Source organism: Notamacropus eugenii, chromosome 6 (assembly GCF_028372415.1).
Source record: "Notamacropus eugenii isolate mMacEug1 chromosome 6, mMacEug1.pri_v2, whole genome shotgun sequence".
NCBI classification, from domain to species: Eukaryota; Metazoa; Chordata; class Mammalia; order Diprotodontia; family Macropodidae; genus Notamacropus; species Notamacropus eugenii.
Window position 1 is genome coordinate 56,388,789 of NC_092877.1, and position 25,181 is coordinate 56,413,969.

General features: G+C 41.3%; 1 protein-coding gene across 8 annotated transcripts in view; it reads right to left on the reverse strand.

Moving 5' to 3' along the window:
• The window catches only part of SH3TC1 (SH3 domain and tetratricopeptide repeats 1), a 104,078-nt gene that overhangs the window by 62,112 nt on the left and 16,785 nt on the right, over positions 1 to 25,181 (reverse strand). Inside the window, exon 2 of one of the 8 annotated variants that reach the window (XM_072620138.1) lies at positions 13,358 to 13,480. The exons of 4 other annotated variants lie outside the window; for them this stretch is intronic. The gene's annotated coding sequence lies outside the window, so the exon portion shown is untranslated. Of the gene's footprint in view, positions 1 to 4,920; positions 5,678 to 13,357; positions 13,605 to 25,181 lie in introns of those variants that run through there. 3 more of the 8 variants (XM_072620137.1, XM_072620141.1, XM_072620146.1) reach the window with 3 other exon arrangements.

A 25,181-nucleotide genomic window follows, 5' to 3' on the forward strand; every position in this document is an offset into this window, starting at 1 on the left:
TATTTTAGTTTCTCCTGTATAGATAGTTGAACCATTATGGATTTCTTTTAGAAAGTTCTGAAGTGTCCTAGGGCTTGATTTAATCAGCAAATCAGATTTAATCTATAAAGAGGATGACCTAGAGGATTTTCCATCTGTAGGGAATCCTTCCATTTGGACTCATCCCTAAAAGTCTCCCATGATGGTGGCACACACATTATCTAGTTAATCCCTCAATAGATATTAATAACGAGTGAGTAAAATAAAGCTTTCTACGGTTATGACTTTCAAGGGATGGCATATGATTTTGCCATATGGATGAACTTGGTGGATGTGTTGGTCAGTTTTGATGAAATGTTTTTCTCCCTCTTTATTTTGTTATAAAGCAGAAGTTCATAACCTTTTCTGTACTGTGGATCCATTGAATAACATGGGAAAAGTCGATGGACTCCATCCCAGAACAATATTTTTAAATGTATGAAACAGATAAGTTAAAAAGGAACACAACTATATGGAAATACAGTCATCAAAGTATTTTTTTTTTACAGCTCACAGACTCCCTTTTATAAAGGATAGTTTGTTGGGAGGGAAGATTAGAAGGAGGAGGAAATTACATTGGTAAATAGGATATAAAAACAAAAGATACCAACATTTTTTTAAATTGTGTTACTTCAGAAGGCAGTCTTAGAGACAGAAGGGAGTGCAAAACTCATCTAGTTGAACCTGTATCTGAACAGGAATGTCTTCCCCATTATCCCTGACAATTGGTCATCTGTTCTCTGCTTGAGAGGCTCCAGGGTTTGAGAAGTCACTGAAAGCTTAGTCCTTAAAAAGTTATTCTAGGGTGGTATTAATCCTGTTATTTTCACATCTCTTCTAGTGACTTTCTCTGGTCTCTTCCTACCTGCTCTTCATGTGAAAGGTGCCTCCCCAGGAAGGCTTCTTGCTTCTCCTCAACCCACATGTAAAGCAGTGCCCCCAATCAATCTCCCCCTTCTCTGAACTCCCTAGCTCACTGCAGGTATGTGTATCCAAACCTTATCTTGCCTATAAGAGCAAGGGGCATGCCTTCTTTCTACTTGCTTCCTTCCCAGAGTGTTGTATGAATGAACACATTTCAAATTCCAAACAAAAATAAGAGGATTGATTGAGTGGGGGAATTTTTCTCACTGTGATTCTGTCTTTTATTAAGCACCCTACAAGAATTATAAGCATAAATCCCTATCCCTTAGTAACATTTAAAGATAAGCAAATAAATAAATAAATTTTTATTTGCATATATAAACTTTTCCTTCATTGTGACTATGCGCACAACTCTAATCTAGTCTTTAAAAGCCTAAGCTCAGTGCAACACAGCAGAAGGAGCACTGGACTTGGAAAGAGCAAAACTTTGGCTCAAATCTCAGCCCCTGCAAACTTGGTGACCTTGACCTTCCTAAGCCTTATTTCTCTATCTGTACAATGGTGTTAATAATATCTCTACTTAATACCACCCAAGGCTGTTGTGAAAACCAAATGAAAACCCATTCAGTGAACATTCCTTTTGAACCAACCACGTGCCCTTCACTGGGAGTGCCACGGGGAGTGTAGAGACAAAATTGAACCAGGTCCTGCCCTCAAAGATCTTACATTTTATAATGAATATTAAGTGCTATTGAAAAGTAATTTTTTATAGTATTCACTACCATGTCTTCTCTCTTTTGATTTTACATGAGGAATTCCTGTGTCCAAAGTGTCACCACACATAAACAGTTTTAAGACCTGAAACACTTATAAGTTGTGGCAGGAGAGAAGGAAGATGGTTAGCTTGAGGATGAGAAGAATCCATGACCTGTTTATAACCTACACTGGAGAAGCAGCTTAGGACAGAAGAGGAGCATCTAGGTGGCACTGTGGATAGAGTGCTGGAGTCAGGAAGACTCATCTTTGTGAGTTCAAATCTGGTCTCAGATACATACTAGATTGTGACTCTGGGCAAGTCACTTAATCCTGTTTGTCGTAGTTTCCTCATCTGTGAAATGAGTTGGAGAAGGAAATGGCAAACCACTCCAGTATCTTTGCCTAGAAAAACCCAAATGGGGTCACAGAGTCCGACACAACTGAAACAACTTTACAACAACGAAAATAGGAGGAAGAATGCTGGACTTGGACTCAGAAGACCACAGTTTTAGTTCTGGCTCCTCCACTTAGTTCATAAACGTTCATAAAGCATCTACCATATGCGGGGCACTGCAATAAGCTCTGGGGATACAAAAAGAGGCAAAAGATAGTCCTTGCTTTTAAGCAACTCACATTCTAGTGGAGGAGAAAACAAGCCAACAAATATATACAAACAGGGAAAATAGGAAATAATTAAGAGGGAAGGCTTTAGAATTAGAGAAGAGATGGGAATTTAAAGGACCCCAGGGGAGCCAGTAAGCAAAGATAAAGAGGGAGAGCACTCCAGGCATGAGAGATAGTCAGTGAAAATGCCCCTAGCCAAGAGATGGAGTGTCTTGGTCATGGAACAGCCAGGAGGCCAGTGTCACTGGATCAAAGAGCCTGTGTTGGGGGGAGGAAGCCTGGAAAGGGAGGAGGGAGCTTGGTTATGAAGGGCTTTGAACACCAAACAGAGCATTTTGTATTTGATCTTGAAGCCAATAGGGAGTTACAAGAGTTTTTTGAGTAAGAATGGTGAAAAGGCCAAAATAGCACTTTAGGAAAATCACTTTCATGTGGCTGAACTTAACTGGCCAAGTTATCTTGGGCTGATCATGGCCCCTCTCTAAATTAGTTCCCTTCTATGTCATATGACAAGATTGGATGAACTGATCTAATGTCTCTTCCTGATTTAACTCTAAGCAAATGTATACATTAGAGATCAGCAGGTGGGCAAGCCTCACTTGTTTATGTCAAAACAGGAATCCAGAACTTGAGGGGAAGTGAGTCAGAATAAAAATTAGGAAGCTAGACAGAAAATAAATAAAAGATGGAAAAAAAGAGAGGGGGGATGGATATCACCAGCTGTTCAAAGCTTTTGTCTTTAAGCTAAAGAACAGAGAACTTTCTTCCCTAAACATGCGCATAGAATGCCTGACTATATACATCATATTTATTGTTAAAAAAATAAATCTATTAACTATTATATGTTATCTAAAACCTACAATCTACTATTATACATAGTGTCCTGTATTGCATATTGGGGGAAAAAAACAAAAAAGTAATAATCTCTGCCTTCAAGGAGCTTCTGATCTCTTTGGGCAGTAGAAATGACATATATATTATGTGGAGTCAAATACTGGCCTGTGTGTGTGTTTGTCCTTCATTGCCAAAGAAGACCATGCCAACAGAGAAAATAATGACATGACTTGCATTTGACTTTGTTCTGAGTGAGGGAGGGCTGTGCAGGTCACCAGCCTCACTTCTCCTCCAGAGTCATCTGAATCCAGTGACCAGATGTTCATCAGGATGACTGGAGATGACCCAGGATGAGGCAACTGGGGTTAAGTGACTTGCCCAAGGAGACACAGCTAGTGAGTGTTAAGTGTCTGAGGTGAGATTTGAACTCAGGTCCTCCTGACTCCTGCACTGGTGCTCTATCTACTGCACCACCTAGCTGCCCTAAAATACTGGCATAAGAAGTTCATGGAGAAAGAGAATCACTTCTAACTGGGGTGGGGAATGAACTTAGTGTAGTAGCCTGGGGCCCCAACTCACAAATAGGAATCCCTGGAAAATGCCTAACCTAGATTAAGGGTATTGTTTTAGTCTGTTCCCTTAAAAATATAGGTCATGAGCCCCAACTGGTATATTTATCTTCAACAGTCATATAGAGTACAAAGTTAGCTCACAGTCAAGACATCAACTAAAATGGCACAGGAAGTAACAACATAACATATTTTCCTCTGCAGAAGAGACCCACCATCCTTCCTCTATCACCACCAGCATCAATTATTGCTGACCATCCTACCACAGGCAAGGCAGGCAAGTTAGTCTAGTTGAGTTAGCATGGCACCAGGAGGGAGAGACAAGAGGCAGCATGTGTGCCAGACAGGTCAAACACTTGCTGCCTTTTTGATTACCACCTCCCCTTATACCCTGGCGGAGATAGCCCAAAGGCCATGAGAAAAGCAGTGCCACCCCCAGACACCAACCATTCTTCTAGCCTAACCCCAACAGTTATCATCCCGGGGATCAAGACATTTGAACATAAGTTTCTTGAGATCAGGGACTTTCTTTGCTTTTTAAATTTGTATTGCCATGTTCAGCACATAGTAAGTACATAATAAATGCTTTCATTCATTCATTCATTCACCCATCCATTCATCAGTTATGGATGGAACTGTTTGCCCTGTGATTTCCCTTCCTACCAATATTCTATGAGGTGACTTGCCTAATGCCAACCACTGAGTTTATAGTAGACCCAGAGTGAAAAATCCCCGTTCCAACTTTCCATCCTCACTGGGCCTCTTGCGGTATGTAACAGAGTATGGGAGCCAAAGAAGCATGGTAGAGCAAGAAAGGAAGTCAGCATAGACAACTTGTTGCAGACTAGAGTGGCAGCCTATGTACATGGAATTTGGGGGAGACTCAGGAAACAGATCACCCAAGGATAGACCATCAAAAACAAGCACGGTGCTAGCTCCTAACCCAACCCTTATTTCTACCTGGTTATTGCTCTCCAGGTCCATAGCCTGTCCCTGAGCAAGACCAGCCTTGTTGCTGTGGATAAAGACAAGTAATGTAAACCAGGTAGAGGAAGGGTGAAGAGACGAAGGCACTTCCTAACCCCTGATTCCTAGTCATAGGACCATAAAGTGTCAGAACTAAAATGGATATCACAGACCATTTAGTCCAATGTCTTCATTATACAGGTTAAGAAATGGAGACCTAGAGAGGTTACTTGTATACTTCCAAGTAGCAGAGCCAAGAATAAAACCAATAAAATCCTCATTGCCATACCAGTGTTCAGTCCCCTTTGTTTAGGCAGCTCCAATAATACAGGATAGACTCAGCGGCTTCAGTCGCCTTTTTAAGGGAAGCCCAGAGAAGCCTGGGAAGGGAGGAAGCCCCAGTTGGCAATGCCTTTTCCTCTCCAGACTCCTCCCAGGGCAATGGAATGTCTCCAAACACATTCCAAAGATACAGTACCTCTGTACTTCCTGGAGTGGGATGTGGACAACCTGAAGAACCACCAGGATTTAAGTAACCAATTCAGTCTCACTTCAGTGGCTCTCTCTAACCCCCTAAATCTTTGTAGTTAAAGATCAAAATTCCTGTTCAAACAAGCTCCTGTGAGGTCCCCCTGGTTAAGTCACTACTTCTATACTCAGATATAGGCCTACAGTAGACTTCCAAATCTGCCTGCTGGATTTCAAGGTCAAGGATAAATAGGATCAGATTGTTTCCAGTTTGGTGGGATCTCAGAAATTACCTTGTGTTAACCTTTTCAATTTATTTATGGTTGAGAAAATTGAGACCAAGAGGGTTATATAGCAAATTAGCATGATTTTAGCAATGGGGCAGCTAGGTGTCAGAGGATGGAGTACCAGGCCTAAAGTCAAAAAGACTTATCTTTCTGAGTTCAAATCTGCCCTCAGACACTTACTAGCCATGTGATCCCTGACTACTTTTTAAAGAGGCCTATTCCGTGAATGGGCATTATCTTACTTTAAATGAGTACATGTAAAGGTCTTAGCCTGAAAGACCAGAATCTCCCATTGCATCCTGGGCCATCTCCAGGCATCCTGATGAATATCTGGTCACTGGATCCAGATGGCTCAGGAGGAGAAAGTGAGGCTGGTGACCTTGCACAGCCCTCCCTCACTTAAATCAAAGTCAAGTGCAAGGCATATCATCATTTCTCTGATGGCATGGTCCTCTTCAAAAATGAAGAAGAAACACAACAACCTTGGGCAAGTCACTTACTCCTATTTGCCTCAGTTTCCTCATCTGTAAAATGAGCTGGAGAAGGAAACAGCGAGCCACTCCAGTGTCTTTGCCAAGAAAACTCCAAACAGCCATGAAGAATAGGATATGACTGAAATACTGAACAAATCAATAGGGATTAAGCCTGTGATTTAGGCCTGTGATTTCATTGGTACAAGGAATTCCCAAGAGAAGAAACTCCCTTCTCATTTCATCTCATAGTTGTAGAGAAGTCTCTAGTACGCTGAAAGGTTAGAGGACTTCCCCAGCGTGACACAGTCAGTCTGAGTCAGAGGCACATCTTGAACCCAAGCCTTCGAAGCTGCCTCTCTATTCATTATACCGCATTGCCATGCAAAACAAAACAAAGCAGAACAGTGGGCTAGGAGACAGGAGACCTAGGCTTGACTCTAGGTCTGACATTTATAAACTGTGCAAGTCATAACTCTCAAAGAGCCTTAATCTCTTCCTTTTTACAATGGGGATAAAGAAGTGAATCACCTAGTTCACAGGATTGTTGCAAGAAAAGCACATTGTAAACTCTGAAGTGATTATTGTGATTATGATTAAGTTGGTGACAGAACACCCCCTTCATTCCTCTGATACTGGACCCTGGTGTAGGTCCTACCACCTCATACTTGGACTATTGCAATAACTTATTGGTTGGTCTCCCTACTTTGTCTCTCCCCACTCAATTATAAAATTGATTTTCCTCAAGTGTAGGTCTGATCATATTACCCATCCTCCTTAGTAAAAGCCATTGGGTCCCTAACACCTCTTCTGTTCCAATTTTAAAGCCCTTCAAAACCTAGCCCTTCCTATTTTCTCGTCTTCTTACATCTCTCTCCCCACAACATTCATGCTCTCCAGCAGTGACACTGGCCCCTTTGATATTCTTCACACAATACACTCCATCTCCTAACTCCCAGCATTGTTGATGGCTATCCCCTATATGCCTTCTCATCTATCTGCCTCCTGTCTTTCCTGGTTTCGTTCGAGACTCAGCTAAATACATAGCTTCTGCGAGGAGACTTTCCTAATTTTCCTTAATGCTAGTGCCTTCCCTCTGTTGATTATCTCCCATTTATCCTTTATATATCTTGTTTGCACATAGTTTTTATAGGTTGTCTTCCCCATTGGACTGAGTTTCTTGAGAGCAAAGACTTTTGCCTTCCTTTGCTCCTTACAATAACTCCTAGAGGTAGGTAGTGCAAGTACTTGTTTTCCCTTCCTGCAAAAAAAGAAAGCTCTCAGAAGCTGTGAAGTAAATTTCAGACTTGCTTAGGAAATTTCAGAGATGATATTTCAATCCAAGTCCTCTGATTTAAGTCTAATATTGTTTCCACTGTAATAAACTATTTCACACAAAACAATATCACTTAAATACCAAAGAATGTTACCCAAGGGTCAGGATAATTAGCCTAAATCTTCCACAACAGTCACCCTAAGGTAAAGGAAAAATATTTTCTTGCTTTTTCCCAGACTACTATGGGTAAAAGGGAAGGTGATTTTCTCATTTAATCAACATAATAGAATTATAAGACTAGATCTGAAAGAAACTTACAGAGGCCACCTAATCTACCTCCTTACATTTTACAGATAAGAAATCTTGAGTCCCAGATCAGTCCCCACATGAGCAGTAAATGACTAAGGTATTTGAACCCAGGCCCTCTGGTGACTTAACAGTCATGCTCCTTCCACTCTGCCATTTTCTTTCCCAACTAACAAAAGTACCTACACAAAAGTTTTTGAGGACATTGCTACATTCACAGACACCAGGGCCTCAGCTGGAAGGGATCCTCTCACTAGTTACTTAAATAGTTGTGGACACAGCAAGTCTATGTGACACTAGAAGCAGCACAGGCCTACAATTAAGGAAATTTGGCCTTACTCTTGTCACTTCTGAATGACTGAGAGAGTCACACATCCCCCTGGACCTCTGTTTCCTCATTAATAAAATGTGAGGTGACTCCTATATACTCTAAAATGTTCACAGTGGTCCTTTTATGGTAGCAAATAACTGGAAACAAAATAGATGCTGATTGACTGGATGGTCAATGGCTAAATAAATTGTGCCCATGAATGTCATGGAATATGACCATGCATTGTAGAGAAGCATAGACAGATTTACGTGAACTTATTCAGAGTGAAAGAAGCACAACCAAGAAAACAACATACGTAATGACTATCATGTAAATAGAAAACTAGAACACAATTAAAAATCAGTGTTGCTAAATTACAAAGAAAAAGTATGACCCCAAAGAAGAGATCAGAAGAACACTCCCATTCTGCTCCTTTGCAAAAGTGGAAGGTTCACAGGTGAGAAATATTGCATATATTTTTAAGCTTTTTTGAATATATTCATCAATTTTGCTGGCTCTTGCCCCTACTCTTTTTCTTAAAAAAAAAAAAAAAAAAAGAAGTTTTTTTTTTTAATTAATTAAGGAATTAAGGAATTTTAATTAATTAAGGAATGACTCTCTAAAAGTAGGAGAAACATGATCCTGGGAGATTTTTTGACAAATATTAGAAACAAAAGATAGAAATGAAAATTTATTTTTTAAAAGGATAAGTAAGATAAAGGTAGTTTAGTAGGTTTAAAGGTCGATAAAGTTCAACTAGACAATCTCTATAATCTCCTTACAATTCTGAAATTTTGAGCTCTTTTTTAAGGTTCCTTCTAGCTCTAACATTTTATGTATCAACACACTTTTTTATATTGTATATTAGTCTTGAGTTTAAATGCAGTCTAAGACAATTACTAATTGTATAATCAGGGGCAAGTCAACATAACCTGTTTGCCTCAGTTACCTCAAATGTAAAATAGGGCGATGATAACTCCTACCTCACAGGATAATTATGAAAGTCAAAGAGATAATGTTTGTAAAAAAGCACTTAGGACACTGCCTGGCACATCATAAGAACTATATAAATGTTAATTTTCTATTCCCCTCCTGAGGTCTAAGTATTACAAAAATTCCAATGCTTGGCCCTACCACTAGTAAACACCTCCTGCTACCTAGGCTATAAAATCATTCTACCCCTTTAACTTTTCTGGAGTACTCGAGTACCTGTCTCTCCTTCTACCTCTTCAATAGCAGAGGAGAATTCCTAAATCTGCTCTGAAAGGAAAAGACAAGTGTTTCGGAACCTCAGGTCACATCCGAGTGCCCAGTTAGATCTACTCTGGTTCCATGGCAGCTTATTGGCCAAAATCTTCTCATGGGGCAAATAGTCAAAAGCAATATTGTATAAGAAGTATCTATAATCTGGGGACTTGGGATCAAATTCTGTTTAGAACCTGTGTGACCTCAAACAAGAGTCTTCTCTTCCCTAGGCCTCATTTTCCTTATGTATAAAATGAAGAGGGTTGAGCTAGGTCTCTACTTCCTATGATATGAAATTTAGGTTTCATTTTGACAACTGAGAATGATAATGAGGAAGTGAGACTAGTAGCTCTTTCTTGTACATTCCCTCTTCCTTAAAGTGGGTAACACTTAGAATTTCAAGATGTCCAAGGTAGAAAGGGCCTTGAGGGACACAGTGTCAGAACTATGAGTCCTTAGGGTCCATAGAATGTTGGAGCTATAAGGGATCTTGTGGGACATGGGATGTTGGAGCTGGAAGAATGTGGAACAAAATATTAAAGATGGAAGGTACTTGAGAGCATTGAACATAAAATGTGAGAGCTGGAAGTGCTACATGGTTAGGACATAGAGTGCTACAACTTAGACATGAGAGATAGATCCATTCCAACCCCCATGTTTTACAGATGTGGAAACCAAGGGACAGCAAATGAAATGCCCTGACCAGACCCATACATTCAGCTAATCATAGAATCAAGAACTCAGGTTTTCTACCTCAAATTCCAGACTCCCTACACTGCACCATAACAGCTTACTCCTTTAAAACATAGCCTCCGCTGTGTTGAGGAAATTTGTATTCAGCAAAGAAGACTCACCCCAGACATCAGAGGATCCTTTGATGGCTTGGCCTCACATATACGTTCATTCATTAAGAGGAAGAAGAATAAGTATTTGGAGATAGGCAAAAATCTTAACAGACTTCTTCCCATCAGACTCCATGTGTACCTTTTGTTAATTTAGTATTGTGAGAAATTATTGCAGTCTTCCCTTCATGGCCAATGATATGGGCAGTAGAAGAAGAAATACAGGTTCTGGGATGGGGCTGAGAGGAAAGTTTGGGACTCTAATCCTAACTTTGTCTCTACATTTTGCTGAGCAACCTTACCCAAGTTTTTCTCCTCTTTGGGCTTGAGATTTGTTCTCTACAAAATGCAGAGATTGGAATAGAAAATCCCTAAAAGTCCCTTCAGGATCTCACATTCTATTCCAAAAGTTTTCAAGAACTTTTTGCCAGAATCTTTTTTTAAAATAATTTTACACCTGCCTGAATTAATTTTGGAACATATCTTACCTTCTCCCCCCATCCAATGAATTATTCCTCACGACAAAAGAAAAAAAGCAAAAAAGCATTGGAGCAGAGCCACTGAATATGATACATCAACCTAATGTGACAGTATGTGCCATATTGCACACCCATAATCCCCCACCATCTGGGAAGAAGGAAGGGACATGTTTTCTCACCTCTTCCTGAATTCAAGCTTTTTTTTCATTACCGTGAAACAGTTATTAACTTTAGGCTTTTTTGCTCTTTTCATTTGCATTGTATCTGTTGTTTTCCTGAGTCCACTTACTTTATTTTGCCAGAATCCTTACCAGCTCCATCTTTCACAAGGCATGCGCTAATGTGGAGAAACCACAGGCCTTGGTATAGAGCCAGTCTCCTCTTCTGCTCTCTTGCTCCAGCTCTAGCTCCACAGTGGTTGGTTTATACTGTTCCTACCATCCTTGGACTGGCTCCTCTCCCATTCTCTTAGCAAGTAGCTGAGTCAACCAAGCTATGTCAAAGTTGCAAGGGATCTCAGAATTCAAGGGTTCAACTCCTTCATTTTATAGATAAGGAAACTAAGGGGGAGTGAGAAAAGAGAGAACGATGAGCTAATGGTCAAGCACCAGAGCAAAAGCAGAGCTAGAAACTAGGTCTCCTATTTCGTATTCTAACATATTTCCAGCTGCTCTATAGTCCAGTGCTTCCCTAACTAAATTTTGGAAAAAATGTTGACTTATGCCACCTTTCAATCTGTTCTTGGTATTTTTGACAAATATTTAGTTCTGAGTTTATGAAGAGACTCCATGATCATGAGTTCCAATATTCCATATGCTTAAAACTGAGAAGAGCAAAACAGACAGACCAAATGAATATCACTCTAAAAGAGTGAGATACACCCTTCTTCAATACCAAGTGCACCTTTATAAGGAGATGATGACTAATTTGATCAGTTTGCTAGAAAGCCCCACCACTGACTTTGGAAGGCTGTCTTCCAAAGATCACCATAAAAGAGAATGGTATTGGGAGAACATTGGAAAAATAGTGGACCTAGGAAGTCAGATGTCCTGGCTTGGCCAATCACCAATTGTATATGATTATGGCTATGGATTATCTCCAATAAAGTAGGAGAAATATCACTACCTGCATTTTAGAGAGGAAGTAACTGAAGTTTAGGAAGGTTGGGAGGAAAATACTATTTGTAAACTACAGATTACTACATTATAGAATTTACCACTATCCTTTGAATTGTTTTCTTTAGTCATTTTCAGTTGTGAACAAATCTTTGTGATGCCCATTTGGGGTTTTCTTGGCAAAGATATTGGAATGATTTGCCATTTCCTTCTCCAGTTCATTTTACAGATGAGGAAACTGAGGCAAGTAGAGTAAAGTGACTTGCCCAGGGTCACACAATGTCTGAGGGTAGATTTGAACTCAAATCTTACCAATTCCTGGCCCGGCACTTTATCCACTGCCCCACCTAGCTGCCCTTGAAATGTTAGCTCCAAACTTGCAATTCACCTTGTATTTTAGTAACAACAGATCTATGGTTCTCATACCAGCTCTCTCATCCATGATGGAAGGATGTTTTCTTTCTGCACCTGACAGCAATATTCAGTAACTGAAGCAAGTTACCTAAAATACCACCTACCCTGTCTGTAGTACCTAACTTTTCCGGACCATGAAAACAGCAGTGGATGGGAATCAGAAAACCTGGGCAAATGACCCAGCTTTGCCATCGATTAGCTGAGTGATGTTGGCCAAGTCTCTTCTCTGAAGTCCTACTGTCTTCACCTTCAAAATGGTTATATTTGCACCTCACAGTATAACTATGAGGTTTGAATAAAATAATATATGTTGAATAGCCCATCTGGGACTTTTAAGTACTGTATATATATGTCATTTGAAGATGAAAATGAAACTGGTTTTTGTCACCACTTCACAATGGGGAAACCGAAGAAGTCAGTGATGAAGTGAAATGACTATCCTAAGACATCTCCCCTCGTACCTAGCCTAGTGCTGAGCAGGTGCCCTTAATATGCAAGTTGGTGTTTAATTATGTACACCAGAGACCCACGGTGCAACCCAAATGGTTCAAATGCTATTGATAAATATTTAATAAAAGAAATAAAAATACCATCAAACACAGATAACATTACATTTTAAAACCGTCAGTCTGTATCCTGCTGGGATCCTTATGTAAGGATTATTGGCCCCAATTTGTTTGACATTACTGATGTACAGAATTGAAAGAACCCCCTAGTCACCTAACTCCCAGCCTGACTATATTTCTTCCTGTTCTTTCTATTATATTAGGAAGCCAGTTCTTCAAACTGAAGTGGTCCTCCTTACTCCTGAGTCAAAAAGTACCTGTCTGCAAGGTTTGAGAAGAGGGAGTCAGTCATTCACACATTGGCAGGTAGAGCCAGAGCCAGAGATTGGGTGTAGGGATGGCAGTAGAGTTATGGGAGCTGCAGTGACAAGAATTTTCGCTATTTTTTGTAATTCTTTAACCAAATTATGATTTCAGGGATAGAGAGGATTCTCAAGTGAGGAAGCTCCCTCCATCAATGCAAATCTTTACCTGATTTGTACTTAAAATCTTAGCAAGTTGTCAGAGACACTTAAAAGTTAAGTAACTTGTCCAGGGTCACACAATCCCATGAATGTTAGAGACCACAACCAAGACTTTAATGTAAATCTTCCTGATTTTAAGGCTTGCTCTCTGCCCACTCTACTACATCTGCCTCTCCTGGAATTCATTTTATTTAAAATGATTGACAATTAAGAAAAATGAAATGAGAGAAGGAGAAAAGAAAGAAGGGAAGGAAGAAGAAAAGAAAGGAGAGAAAGGAGAAAAGAAGGAAAAGAGGAAAATATGGTCTCCAAAAGAAGAAAGCTCCTTCCTGATATTGACACCTCCAACCCTCGGTCACCCTCTGAGAGATCACAGCTAAGACTGGAAAGAACAGGGCCCCACCCCAACAATTATACAAATAATCTCTCTCACACACTGGCACCCAGAGCCCAGAGCCCACCCGCTCCATATTTGCTGCCCTACCTTGTCAAAGAACACTTCATCTTTCTCTGTACGAACAGCCAGCCCAGCCTCAGTGCCAGACTCACTGGCAGGGACTTCCCGTATGTGTGCCCGTACCTTCCTGGCTGTCCTTTTCTAACTGGCCTGCGGAGGGAATGAGCAACTCAGCATGGTGGCTGGTTGGGTGAACAGTTGATCATTAACTCACCGATCATCCCGTACATTCCCCCAGACAGCCAGGCCTGTTAAGTCCCTATCCCAGGCACTGACTGTTTTGGAACACCCTTTTTTTTTCTTTTTTGAATGAGAGCCAAGCCACAAGGTTTCCCTTAGAGAAGGGGGAAATCAGTGCTAAAGAACTGGGGAAGTCTGGGTTCCTACCCTTCATTCTGGATTGAGTCACACACACACACACACACACACACACACATACACACACACACACACACTATACAGTATCATGGAAAACACTTATATGTTTTCCATAGTCAATCTTCTACCTGTTCCTTTGAAAAACACCTTCTGGGCTCTCTTGGCTAGTTGAGTTTGGGTTGTAAATTTCCTTTTCTAGTTTTTATGGGCAGCTGGGTATAGGGAAAAGCCACATTTCACTTGGAGCCAAAGTACCTACCGTGGAAAGAATGCCGGATTTAGTGAGTCAGGTGACCTGGGCTCACATTCTATCTTTGCTATCAACTAGCCGTGTGACTGTAGGCAAATCATTTCATTTTTCTGGTCATCTTAATATTTATGTTGTAAAAACTGAAGACCAATCCATTTCCTGCTTCTTAGACTCCTTTTTTTTTTACAAGTGGTTTACTATTTTTTTAAACTCTCCTGCTGTTTACATAATCATATTTGTACAGCTGAAATGAGAACCTACCCTGATCTTGAGGAGGAACTAGCTAGGAGACAGCTTAGTGTAATGACTGAACATTGGGCTGGAAGTCAAGATGTATGGGTTCCTAACTGGATGACCTTGGGCAACTCATTTAACTCCTTTAGGCCTCACTTTACTTATAAAGGGGGAGAAGGAGCAAGACTAGACTAGAAGACCTCCAAGGTGCCTTTCAATGCTAAATCTGTGATCTCTGATTTAGGTTTACAGGGGGCAATCTCCAAAAGGAGATTGTTCTGCAGTTTTCCAACTGTATATTACCTATTTGTTGAAGGAAAACACTTTGTAAATCATAAAGCACATTATAGAAGTAACAACTGTTAATGTTATTTTTGGGGGGTGGGGGGGTGGACAGTCATATTTAGTCCCCAAAGGTATTTTATCCATTGCTGCCCTAGTCCAACCACTTCACTTTACGGATAAACCAATGGAAGATTTCAAATGACTAAGTTTTCTCTAGCTCTGACAGTCTGAGGTGGCTCATTTGAAATTCATTCTAGGATGCTATACAGTGATCACATGCTAGGGCTAAGAGTGCTGCATTCTTGCGTAATAGCAGTGAAATTTGTTTCCAGCTTTGCTGGCATTCCTGAATTTGCATGCTCACTGAAAATCTGATGGCAAGAATCATGGAATATGGATTTTAGGAGTGGGAGGGACCACAAACAATATTGGGGCCTAGCCCAGTGGGGGCATAGTAGAAAGAACACCCAATTTGATGTCAAAGTTCTGGGTTTGCATCCTGCCTCTTTCTCTTGGTAGCTGAGTAGAGCTTAGGCAAAACATTTTCCTTATTTAGACCTTGGTTTCTTCATTCGTGAAATGAAGAGATTCTACTAACTGGTGTCTAGGGATTTGTCCAGCTCTAATACAAGAGCCCTTAGTGATTCTCATCATTATAATAAAGGAAAGACTCCAGTTTTATAAATGGGTAAACTGAGGCCCAAAGAGTGTAACTAACATGCCCATCATCCTAGAACAAAAGTTGAGTCTTCTGACTCAATGTTCAGTGCTCTACCTTATAATACCACACCTATGAATTCTAAAATGCTTTTCAGATATAAATAGGAAGCATCTCCATTGCTGCTCTGATTAGATACTAGAAGACATTTATCAGTCACCTACTCTATACATCACATATACATCATATTTATAAACTCCCAGAGAACATCTATCTTATGCCATTTTGTTTCCTAATGAATGGCTTGGCAACAAGAGGTAGACTGTCATTCAGATGACCTAGGTTTGACTAGGTCATCAGTGACTAATGACTAATCTTCTAACCATGGACAAATCACTTTATTTCTCTTTACATACAACCATATGTAAAATTAGGGATGATATTTGTTTAACCTACCTCACAAAGTTGGTATGAGAATGAAATAAGAATACTGTCTTCACAGATGGAAGGACCCTCAGAGGTCATCTAAGATCATAGGACTTAAAGGGAGAAAGGGTCTAAGAACATTGAGTTTTTGTTGTTTAGTCATTTTTTCAGTCGTGTCTGAGTCTTTGTGACTCCATTGGGGGTTTTCTTGGCAAAGATCCTGGAATGGTTTGCCATTTCCTTCTCCAGCTCCTTTTACAGATGAGGAAACTGAGGCAAACAGGGTTAAGTGACTTGTCCAGGGTCACACAGCTGGCAAGTGTCTGAGGCTGGTTTTGAACTCAGATCTTCATGACTCTAGACCCAGTGCTCTAGTCATTGGACAACCACCAGTGCCGATCAGGACCTTTCCTTCAAGGACGGTCTTAGAATTGTCTAGAACTCTAAGAGGTTCAATGACTTGTCCAAGAGCCAGGATGTGTCAAAGGCAGCATAGTTCCAAGGCCAGCTCTCTACCCACTACACCACAATACCTCTCATTTTATAAAATGATGAAACTGAGTCTCAGAGAGGTTAAATGACTTGGCCAAAGTCACATAGATACAAAATGACAGCGCTTACATATGAAGCTAGGTCCTTCCCTTGATCTCTCTGAGCTATATTTTCCTTCTGTGTAAAATGTGGATAATCTTTATATTCTCTGCAGGTAAAGGCTACTGTTTGGAACGTGGTTCAGTTGACACAGCACCAGACCTAGAGTCAGGAAGACTCTTTTTCCTGAGTTCTTACTAGTTGTGTGACACTTGTCCTTACTAGTCCTGAGACACTTACTAGTTGTGTGACCTTGGGCAAATCACTTTATGATATTGGTCTCAGTTTGATCATCTGTACAATGAGCTGGAGAATGAAATGGCAAATTATTGTCTAGAAAACCCCAGATGGGGTCATGGAGAGTTGGGATCAACTGAAAATGACTGAACACCACAAACAACGAAGGGCAGTGAAGTTGTAAATCAGTAATAATCTCAAAAATTGTTTTTACATGTAATTGGGGGGAATATGAAATACTAGTTTAGAAAATAAACAAAAAAAATAATAATCTCAAATATAGACTTTATAGATAATCTCTCCTTTGAGTCTCATTTGAGCCTGGTAAGGTGGGCAGCTCCAGGATGATTATTTCTATTTTACAAAGAAGGAAACTGAAGGTGGACGAGTCAAATGACTCACCCCAAATGACACAGTCAGAAGAGCTGAGCCCCAACTCTGGGTGGTCTAGCTGTTAGAAGTTATCACCCTCCCCACTTGTACAGGCTCTACTGCAGAAGGCTAAAGCTGGTGGATTACTTGAGCTCGGGAGTTCTGAGCTGCAGGAAAAATGGGGGTCCACACTAAGTTCAGTACCAATGTAGTGGACCCCTGGAGGTGGGGGGAGGGGTACCATGCTGCATAAGAAAGAGGGTCAGAAAGAAAGCAAGTCACAGCTTCCTCATTGAGCAGGAGTGGTACCGCCCCCATGAGTGGCTGGTACACTTCCAGGTAGGTGAGATAAGGAGATACAACTTAAAAAAACAAAAAGTTATTGTCCTCATTTGAAAATAACCCTAGTTTGAAAGGCTGTCCCCAGATAGGCCCTCAGCAAGTCAGTCCTGGTCTTGGTAATGGTTCAAAGCTTCCTCCACCCCTTTCTTCCTTTTGTCCCTGCATTCTTTGGATTCTCCTTCTACTCCTTAAGCATAGATTGGACCAGGAGTCCTCTACTTTTTTCCAAACTCCCCCAACAATGTCAGCACTGAATAGGGCCTCAGAAGCATTCAGCCCACCCCTTAACTTCACCAGAGAGGACACAGACCCAGAGACAGCTAGGGACTCACCTGAGGTCACCCAGCCACTTAAAGAGCCAGTTAGGTCTTGGATGCCCCAGCTATTTCCCCCACATCACAGCTGCCAAGACAAACCCTTGCAAATCACATATAAGCCTTCTCTGCTTTCACAGCCCCCTCATAGCTAGGCAAGTGAGTTAATAAACTAAAGATGATTGACAGGTAGGCAAGGAGCGGGGATGCAGCATCAAGAAGGGCGATTTGTTGTAGTTAAGTCATGTCTGACTCTCTGTGACCCCATTTCGGGTTTTCTTGGCACAGATACTGAAGTGGTTTGCCATTTCCTTCTCCAGCTCATTTTACAGATAAGAACCTGAGGCAAATAGGGTTAAGTGACTTGCCCAGGGTCACACAACTGGTAAGTGTCTGAGGCCTGCCTGCAGGCCCAGTGCTCTATCTACTATGACACCTGGCCGCCCTCCTGAGAAAGGTAAAGCTTCCTTTTAACTTCTGCCTATCTCCTCTTTTTAGAGTCAAGGTGAAGGTTTATGACTTGTCATTATTGTGTTGGTGTAACATTGACCACACGCAAGCCTGGCACAGGTATTTTCTACAGATACAGAATTTAGAATCTAGGGATCCCTTTCTCATGTGTCGGAAAAAAGAAAGACCTTGTACAACAAAGAGTTATCTGTGCCGTTCAAAGCCTCCTCTCATATCCCACGGATGGTTATCCCAATGTATTAATTCGATATGTAACCTAAGGTTGCTCCAACATGTCACATGTCCCATTCTACCATCCCTTGGAGTTCTGACACTGTATCTCAGTGCTGACATTTAATGGTGGTGATAGGAAGTATGTTACATTCAATTATTTGTACCAGCACGAATGTTGAACTCCCTACTGGCCCTGAGGCTGCTACGTCCCACTGTACCTCAAACAATTATCAAGGGCATGGACCACCTAATAGGCTTTTTGCTTAATTTGGATTAAATAAAATTTGAAGAAGCAAACCTGAGATAGTGATGGTAGGCCAGGGAATACAGCAGAGACACTGACAATGCAATGTAATAGTAATTAATAATGATAGTTAATATTTATATATAATATAAGCACTTTAAGGTTTACAAAGCACTTCACATAGCTCATTTGACCCCAACCCCCAGCAAACCCTGGGATGCAGATGCTATTATTACCCTCATTTTATAAATGAGGAAACTGAGAAAGACGGAGGCTAAGTGATTTGCCCAAGGTCACACAGCTCGAGTTTGAAGCTGAATTTGAACTCAGATCTTCCTGACTCAGAGTCCAGCATTCTAGTCACCTTGCCACCTAGGAGCACTGATAATAGGGGCCTGGAAGAAGGGAAACAAGAAAGCAGGGCCTAAGCTATGCTTTGAAAGAAGCTGGGGATTCTGTCCTTTGGAAAGTGGTGTTCAGAAAGGCCAGACACGGTAACCATAAGAGGGGTCCCAGGATATTTCCTCTCCTCCCCACCATGTCCCTTTGGCATCATTACTCAGTATCCTGTTTGTCAGGCTCTCTCCAGCTGCAGTCTTGGCTAAGAATGGAGGGGATTTTTCAGCAGCCATCCCTTTTCACAGGCCCTGAAGAAATCAGGAGGGGTGGGGAGGAAGGGAGGATGAGCCCCCCAGGAGGACGTGTTACCAAATAGCCAGCTAGTGCTACAGCCTTCTCACTGGCCCCCTTGCCTCCAGTCTCTTCCCACTCTCATCCAGCTGTCACCAAACCAGCTGCCAGAGGGATGTTTCTTAAGCAAAACTCTTAGCATGTGACCCTCCCTTCTCCCCCAATAAACCCTAGTTGTTACCTATTACCTCCAGAAACAAATAGAAAGTCTTTTGTTTGGCATTTAGATGCCTTCACAACCTGGCCCCTTCCTACCTTTGGCAATCATATTGCGTTCTTTACGCTCCTCTCCTTGTACACTACCCTACCCATTCTGGCTTACTTACTTGTTCCTTGTATACATCTCCTAATCCCATCTCCTTTTGCACTGACTGTTTTCCACACTTGGAACAATTTCGCATCCAGTCTCCAACTCTTGAAAAAAAATTGGGTAAGGAGTCAGGGAAGCCAGGGTTTGAATCCTGACATGGCCACTTATTAATCACTCAGACTTACAATGTAGGAGTCATCCTGAGCTCCTCACTCTCTCTCGTGCCCCATGTCCAAGCTGTTGCCAAGGTCTGCTGATATCACCTCTATAACATCTTTTAAATATGCCCCCTGCTCTCCTCTGATATTGGCACCTTGCAAGTGTAAACCCTTATCATCTCACATCTGGAGTGCTGTAACAGCTGGGTGGTGGGTCTGCGGGTCTCACGTTTGTCTCAACTCCACCCCATCCTCCATTCAACCACCCAAGAGGTTTTCCTAAAGAGGAAGTGTGACAATGTTACCACCTGTCCCTCTGTTCAATAACCTCCAATGGTGGCCTATCACCTCTACGTTCAAATATAAAACCATGTTTGGTATTTAAAGCCTTTCATAAACTAGCCCCATCCTACTTTCTGGTCTTATTCTCCAAAATGTATGCTTTGATTCAGTGGCACTAACCTTCTAGTTTTTCTATAAACAATTCCATCTCTCTGCGCTTGGCATTTTCTCCCTGTCCCTGGTGCCTGGAATGCTTTCCTTCCTCTGCTCCACCTAACAACCTCCCTAGCTGCCTTTCAGTTTTAATTAAAATCTTTTCTTTTGCCAAAAATGTCCCCAGACCGTAGTGTCTTCCCTTTGTTAATTAATTCCTTTTTATCCAGCATGTAGCTTGCTTTGAACATATTTGTTTGCATGGTGTCTCCCCCATTAGATTATAAGCCCCTTGAGGCCAGCGATGGTCTTTTGCCTTTTTTTTTTTTTTTTTTTTTTTTGCGTCTCCAGCCCTTAGAACAGTGCTGGGGTAGGTATTAAGTAGGTGCTTAATAAATGTTTATTGATTGATTGATTAGCTATATGACCTTGGGCAACATCCCTTCATCATTGCATGTCTAGATTTCCTTTTGTAGAAGGTAGATGTTAGACTAGATGATCTCTGAGATACTTCCCAGATCTAAATCCTAGATTTCCCCAGCAGAATGTCTGAGCTGGAAGCGACTGCAAAGATATTTCAGTTCAGCTTGTATCTCTGCCTGCATTTTCTCTTCACCTTGGACTCAGAAATCTCTCTCTTCCTTCAAGGTGAAACTCAGGTAGTGCTTCCTAAAGGAAATTTTTCTTCATCTCTCAACTGCTATTTGCCTCCTTCCCAAACTACTTTGTATTTAACTTTTGCTTGTATTCTGTGTGTGTGTGTGTGTGTGTGTGTGTGCATGTGTGTGTCTACTTATCTCCCATTAGGATATAAACTCTTTGCTAGCAGGGATTATTTATACTATCATATCTGTATTAAGTACCCATAAAGTGCCTAGCACATAATAGGTATTTAGCGGATGCTTGTGGATTGGTTATACCTCATAAAAGACTTTATAACACCTTACTAATTTGAAAAAAGCAGCATGGCCTAATGAACAGAGAACGAGCCTCAGGGCCAGGAACACTTGGTTTCAAGTTCTACCTATGACAAGTATTGGTTGTGCAACCGTAATCAAGTCACTTAACCTCTTGACTCTCTAGGTTCTAAGTTCTAAGACTATAAGGTATCTATGTGCATTGGTGAAGGGAGTTTCCTCCCCTGGGAACCCCCTCTTCCAATGAAATCACAGATCTTGTGCTCCCCTAAATTGAAAAGAGTACTGAAGTCACATTGTAGAAGACCTTAAATGCCAGACCAATGAGTTGAGGTTTTATTATTCTGGAGACAGTAGAGATGACATTATAGATTTCTGAGCTGGAGAGCTTATCAAAGTAACATTTTAGAATGATTGATCCGGCAATCGTGTGAAAGATAGAATGGAAGTGCAGAGATCAGCTAAGAGGCTATTAATATAAAACAGGCAAGAGAAAAGCCTGAAGTGGGGTGATCACAATGTAAGTGAAGATAAAAGGACAGATATATCTCAAAGCAAGAACTGAAGAGGCTGATACAGATATACATGGAAGCTATCCAACAATTTAGATTTCAAGAAGGACATTGATAAGCTGGAGAACATCCAGAAGAAAGCTATCAAGATGGTGGAGGGCTCTGAGATAGGAGGCCCATTTCTTGGCTTCTTGATCTAAAGCTGGGGGAGACCTTAGAAGACACAAAGTCCAACCCCTCTCATTTTACAGATGAGAAAATTGAGGCCTAGGAGATTGACTGACATGCTCAACTTCATAGAAGTAGTTAGCATCAAGGTGGGATGGGTGGGAGGTCCCTTGACTCCACAGCCAATGTTCTTCCTGGTATACCATGCTACCACCAAATTTGAAGGAACTGGCTATTTAGCTTAAAGAAGAAAACACTTAAGGGAAATGGGGAGGCCAAGAGACTTCTCTTCAAGTATTTGATATTATAGATATATAGACATAGGTATATAAAGTTATAGAAGAGTGATTAGACTTGTTCTCTTTGGTCATAGGTGAGAGAAATAAGAACAACGGGGAAGGAGGGGAGAGAATTGACCTCTTTGACTGATCAGATCTACCCAATATTTATTTTAAATTGATTCCCTTTATCTCTACAATACTGTTCAAACTCCTTGGCCAGACTTTCAACCCATCTATCATCCCTTGGTGGCTCCAAGAAGCTGGCTCATGCCCAGTGGCCATAGCCTGGTAAAACCATCTCAGCAGATGAGCTAAATTAGGTTGAGGGTAACCAAGGGGGTTCAAGTCCATTGGTGAGTTAGGCGGCTGTCTACCCCAAGCATGTGAAGACTTCCTTCAGTGGAATGGGTGGATGAGAACAATGTATCCCAATGGCCATGAAGGTGGGTACTGTGGAGTGCTTAGAGCTTGGGCACACATCAAAGACACTGCATCCTGGGTCACCACCAGTCATCTTGACTTTTGTCTTGCCACTGGACTTCAGTGACTCTGGAAGAGTGAGGCAGATGACTTTGATTACCTTGGTCCAAATCCAAGGGAGCTTTCCTGTTTTAGAAGGTTGTCTCACTTACTTCCTTCCAGCAGGATGGCAAATGCCCCAGGACAGTCCATTGGTTTAATTGCAAAGGTATATATGAAGACAGTAGAGAAGGAGTCTCTGAGGAGAAAGGAGGAAGCTGGCCAAATTCTAGTCTCAGCCTCCCTCTCTCTCCTTATCTTCCTCCTCTCCCTTTCACATATCCCATATTCCAAGCTGTTATTGCTTGATCTTCTCTTAACACACTCACTGTTCTCTCCAGGCCACAAAGGTGAAAAACCTTCCCTCTAAAGACTTCATAGATTCTACTCCAACCTCCATATGTGATTTCTCCTTCCTCTGAACTGTCAGGAAGACATTGTGCCTTACTCTCTCCTGTGCTGTGTAGATGTTTAACCCTTTCCAGATGACAAGCTTTCTGAGGGAAGGGGCTAATGCCTTAACCCTCTCTGCACCACCCCTCCAAATTTCCCACAAATAGTGGCTGTCACTCAGAATGGCAAACTATTTGAAGACTCATTACTTGCCTTTGTCCCCTAAACTTGTATTGAAAACTTTTTAATACCATAGTCTTAAGACCAAGTTTAATACGAGGAAAATTGTTTTAATACCATACACTCCCATCATCAAACCTGCCCTTATGATGAAGCAAGACCAGTGAAGGCTGACAGCACAGATATAGTTCCTCACCGCTGTTCTAAAATATATTGCTAAAAACCCTTAACAATGCATGAAACATTACTTTATAACAGACTTGGGATGCCACTGATACCAGTATCATAATTCCCACTTTCCAGATGAGTGAATAGAGGACCAGAAAGATTGAAATGACTTGCTGTCAGGGTCACAAAATTAATATGTGCCAGGGTCAGGATATCGCCCCAGGCTCATGACTCCAAATCCAGGGATTTTTCAAATAGCATACTTCATAGTTGTTTTTTTTAATAAGGCAAAAAATTAAGTTCCTTTGTAATTCCAGAATATGGAAACATGAATCTCCTTTCCTAGCCTGGGACCTGGGTCTAAAATATATTGAACTCTTTATCCTCACCCCCTCCCTTCATCATGACTCTCTACTTCTACCTCTCTAGGAATTCTTTAATTCTTTCTATTTAAATTTATAATGGTTTTTATATCATTTATCTTAAATCTGGCCAGTTTTCCTTTTCATTAATTTTACATTTTCCCTTGATAATTAGTGTTTGAAGAACAGGTAGGAATTAGTCAGCAAGTTGAAATTCCTCCAAATGGTTTAAAACCCAAGCTCTTTGCATTATCCTGCCTCACTCTTCCTCACCTTGTGGATTCAGTCAGTTGCCAAATAATGCTTTTTCTACCTTCACAATGTTTCTAGAATCCAGCCCCTTCTTTCTACTCACATAGCTGCTACCTTAGCTCATGCCTTCCTCCCCTTTGCCTAGATGATTACAATAGCTATGCCTACCTGGTCTTTCTGCTTGAAGTGTCTCCCTCTACAATCTATCCTACACTCTGGAGTGTAGACAGTTGTATAGGGAGGACTAGCACCTCTGTCTAAGGGCTGCTCATCTACCTTTGTGGTCCACCTGATTCACCCAACTCTCACCTGTGGTTCCAAGAAGCTGTAGCATGTGCAATAGCCACACCCCAGTAAACTGTCTAGGCACACTGATTATATCAAGTTGAGGGTAACTGAAAGACCTCAAACCCACCAGTGAGTTAGGAGGGTGCCTACCCCAAACATGTGAGGATTTATCCTGATGAATGAGAGCAATTTGTTCCAACGGCCATGAAGGTGGCTGAAGTAGGTGCTTGTGAGGTCATAGGTCCTCTTCAAAATGGAAGGACAAACAACATTCCAACACACTGCTGCCAAAGTGATTGTCTTTAATCACAGATGTGATCTTGTGACTCCCTCTACTCAACCAACTGCTTTGGCTCCCTATGGCCTCTAGGGTAAGATCTGCTTAATCTTTAAAGCTTTTATACAACCTGGCCTAAATCTTTCTTTTCAGTCTCATTGGAAATTCGTTATCTTCCTCAATTCAGTGATGCAGTCAAAACTGACCTCTTTATTCTTCACACAGGACAAGCTTTATCCTACATCCTTGTCTTTGCATTAGCTGCCCCCATTTACTGGAATGCAATCTCTACTCTGCTTTGTCTTTATACTATCCCTTTCTCCCTTCAGGAGCACCAACTTGTTCTTCAAGAACCTTTTCCTCAACTACCCTTATCCCCTCAATTACCAGAGCCCTTCAAACTACCTTGCGTTTATTTATATTTTTTTTATTTCTACGATAATGAAAGAGTGAATAATTTTTAAAAAGGCATTTAAGTGCTTGTCAAAGCCCTTGCAAAGCACCATGCTAAGCTCCAAGGATATACATTTAAAAAATAAGACAAGTCCTCGCTCACAAGCTGCTCACGTTCTATTTATTCAGAAGACAATGCCTACAAAAGGCTTCATCTGCAAATCTGACAGAACGCTCTCATGGGCTTTAGGGCTCAGAGGCAAAGCAGATGCTAATCCCTCTTCTTTAATGTCATTTCTGCTAATGACGTCATATCAGTTTCTAATATTGCGGCATTTAACAGTGTCAGTGATTTTAATGGCAAGAAATTTCTTTTCTGGGTCTGAACTGTGGTGGCGGCATTGAGAATGGAGAGCGAGATTGTGAGGGACAGCCTTTGGCGGGGAGTCTCCCTCTTCTTCACTACCCTTTCCATGCAAAGATGGTTCTGACATTGTAAGCCTTTGGAACTAGGAAGAGGATAGTGCCATTAA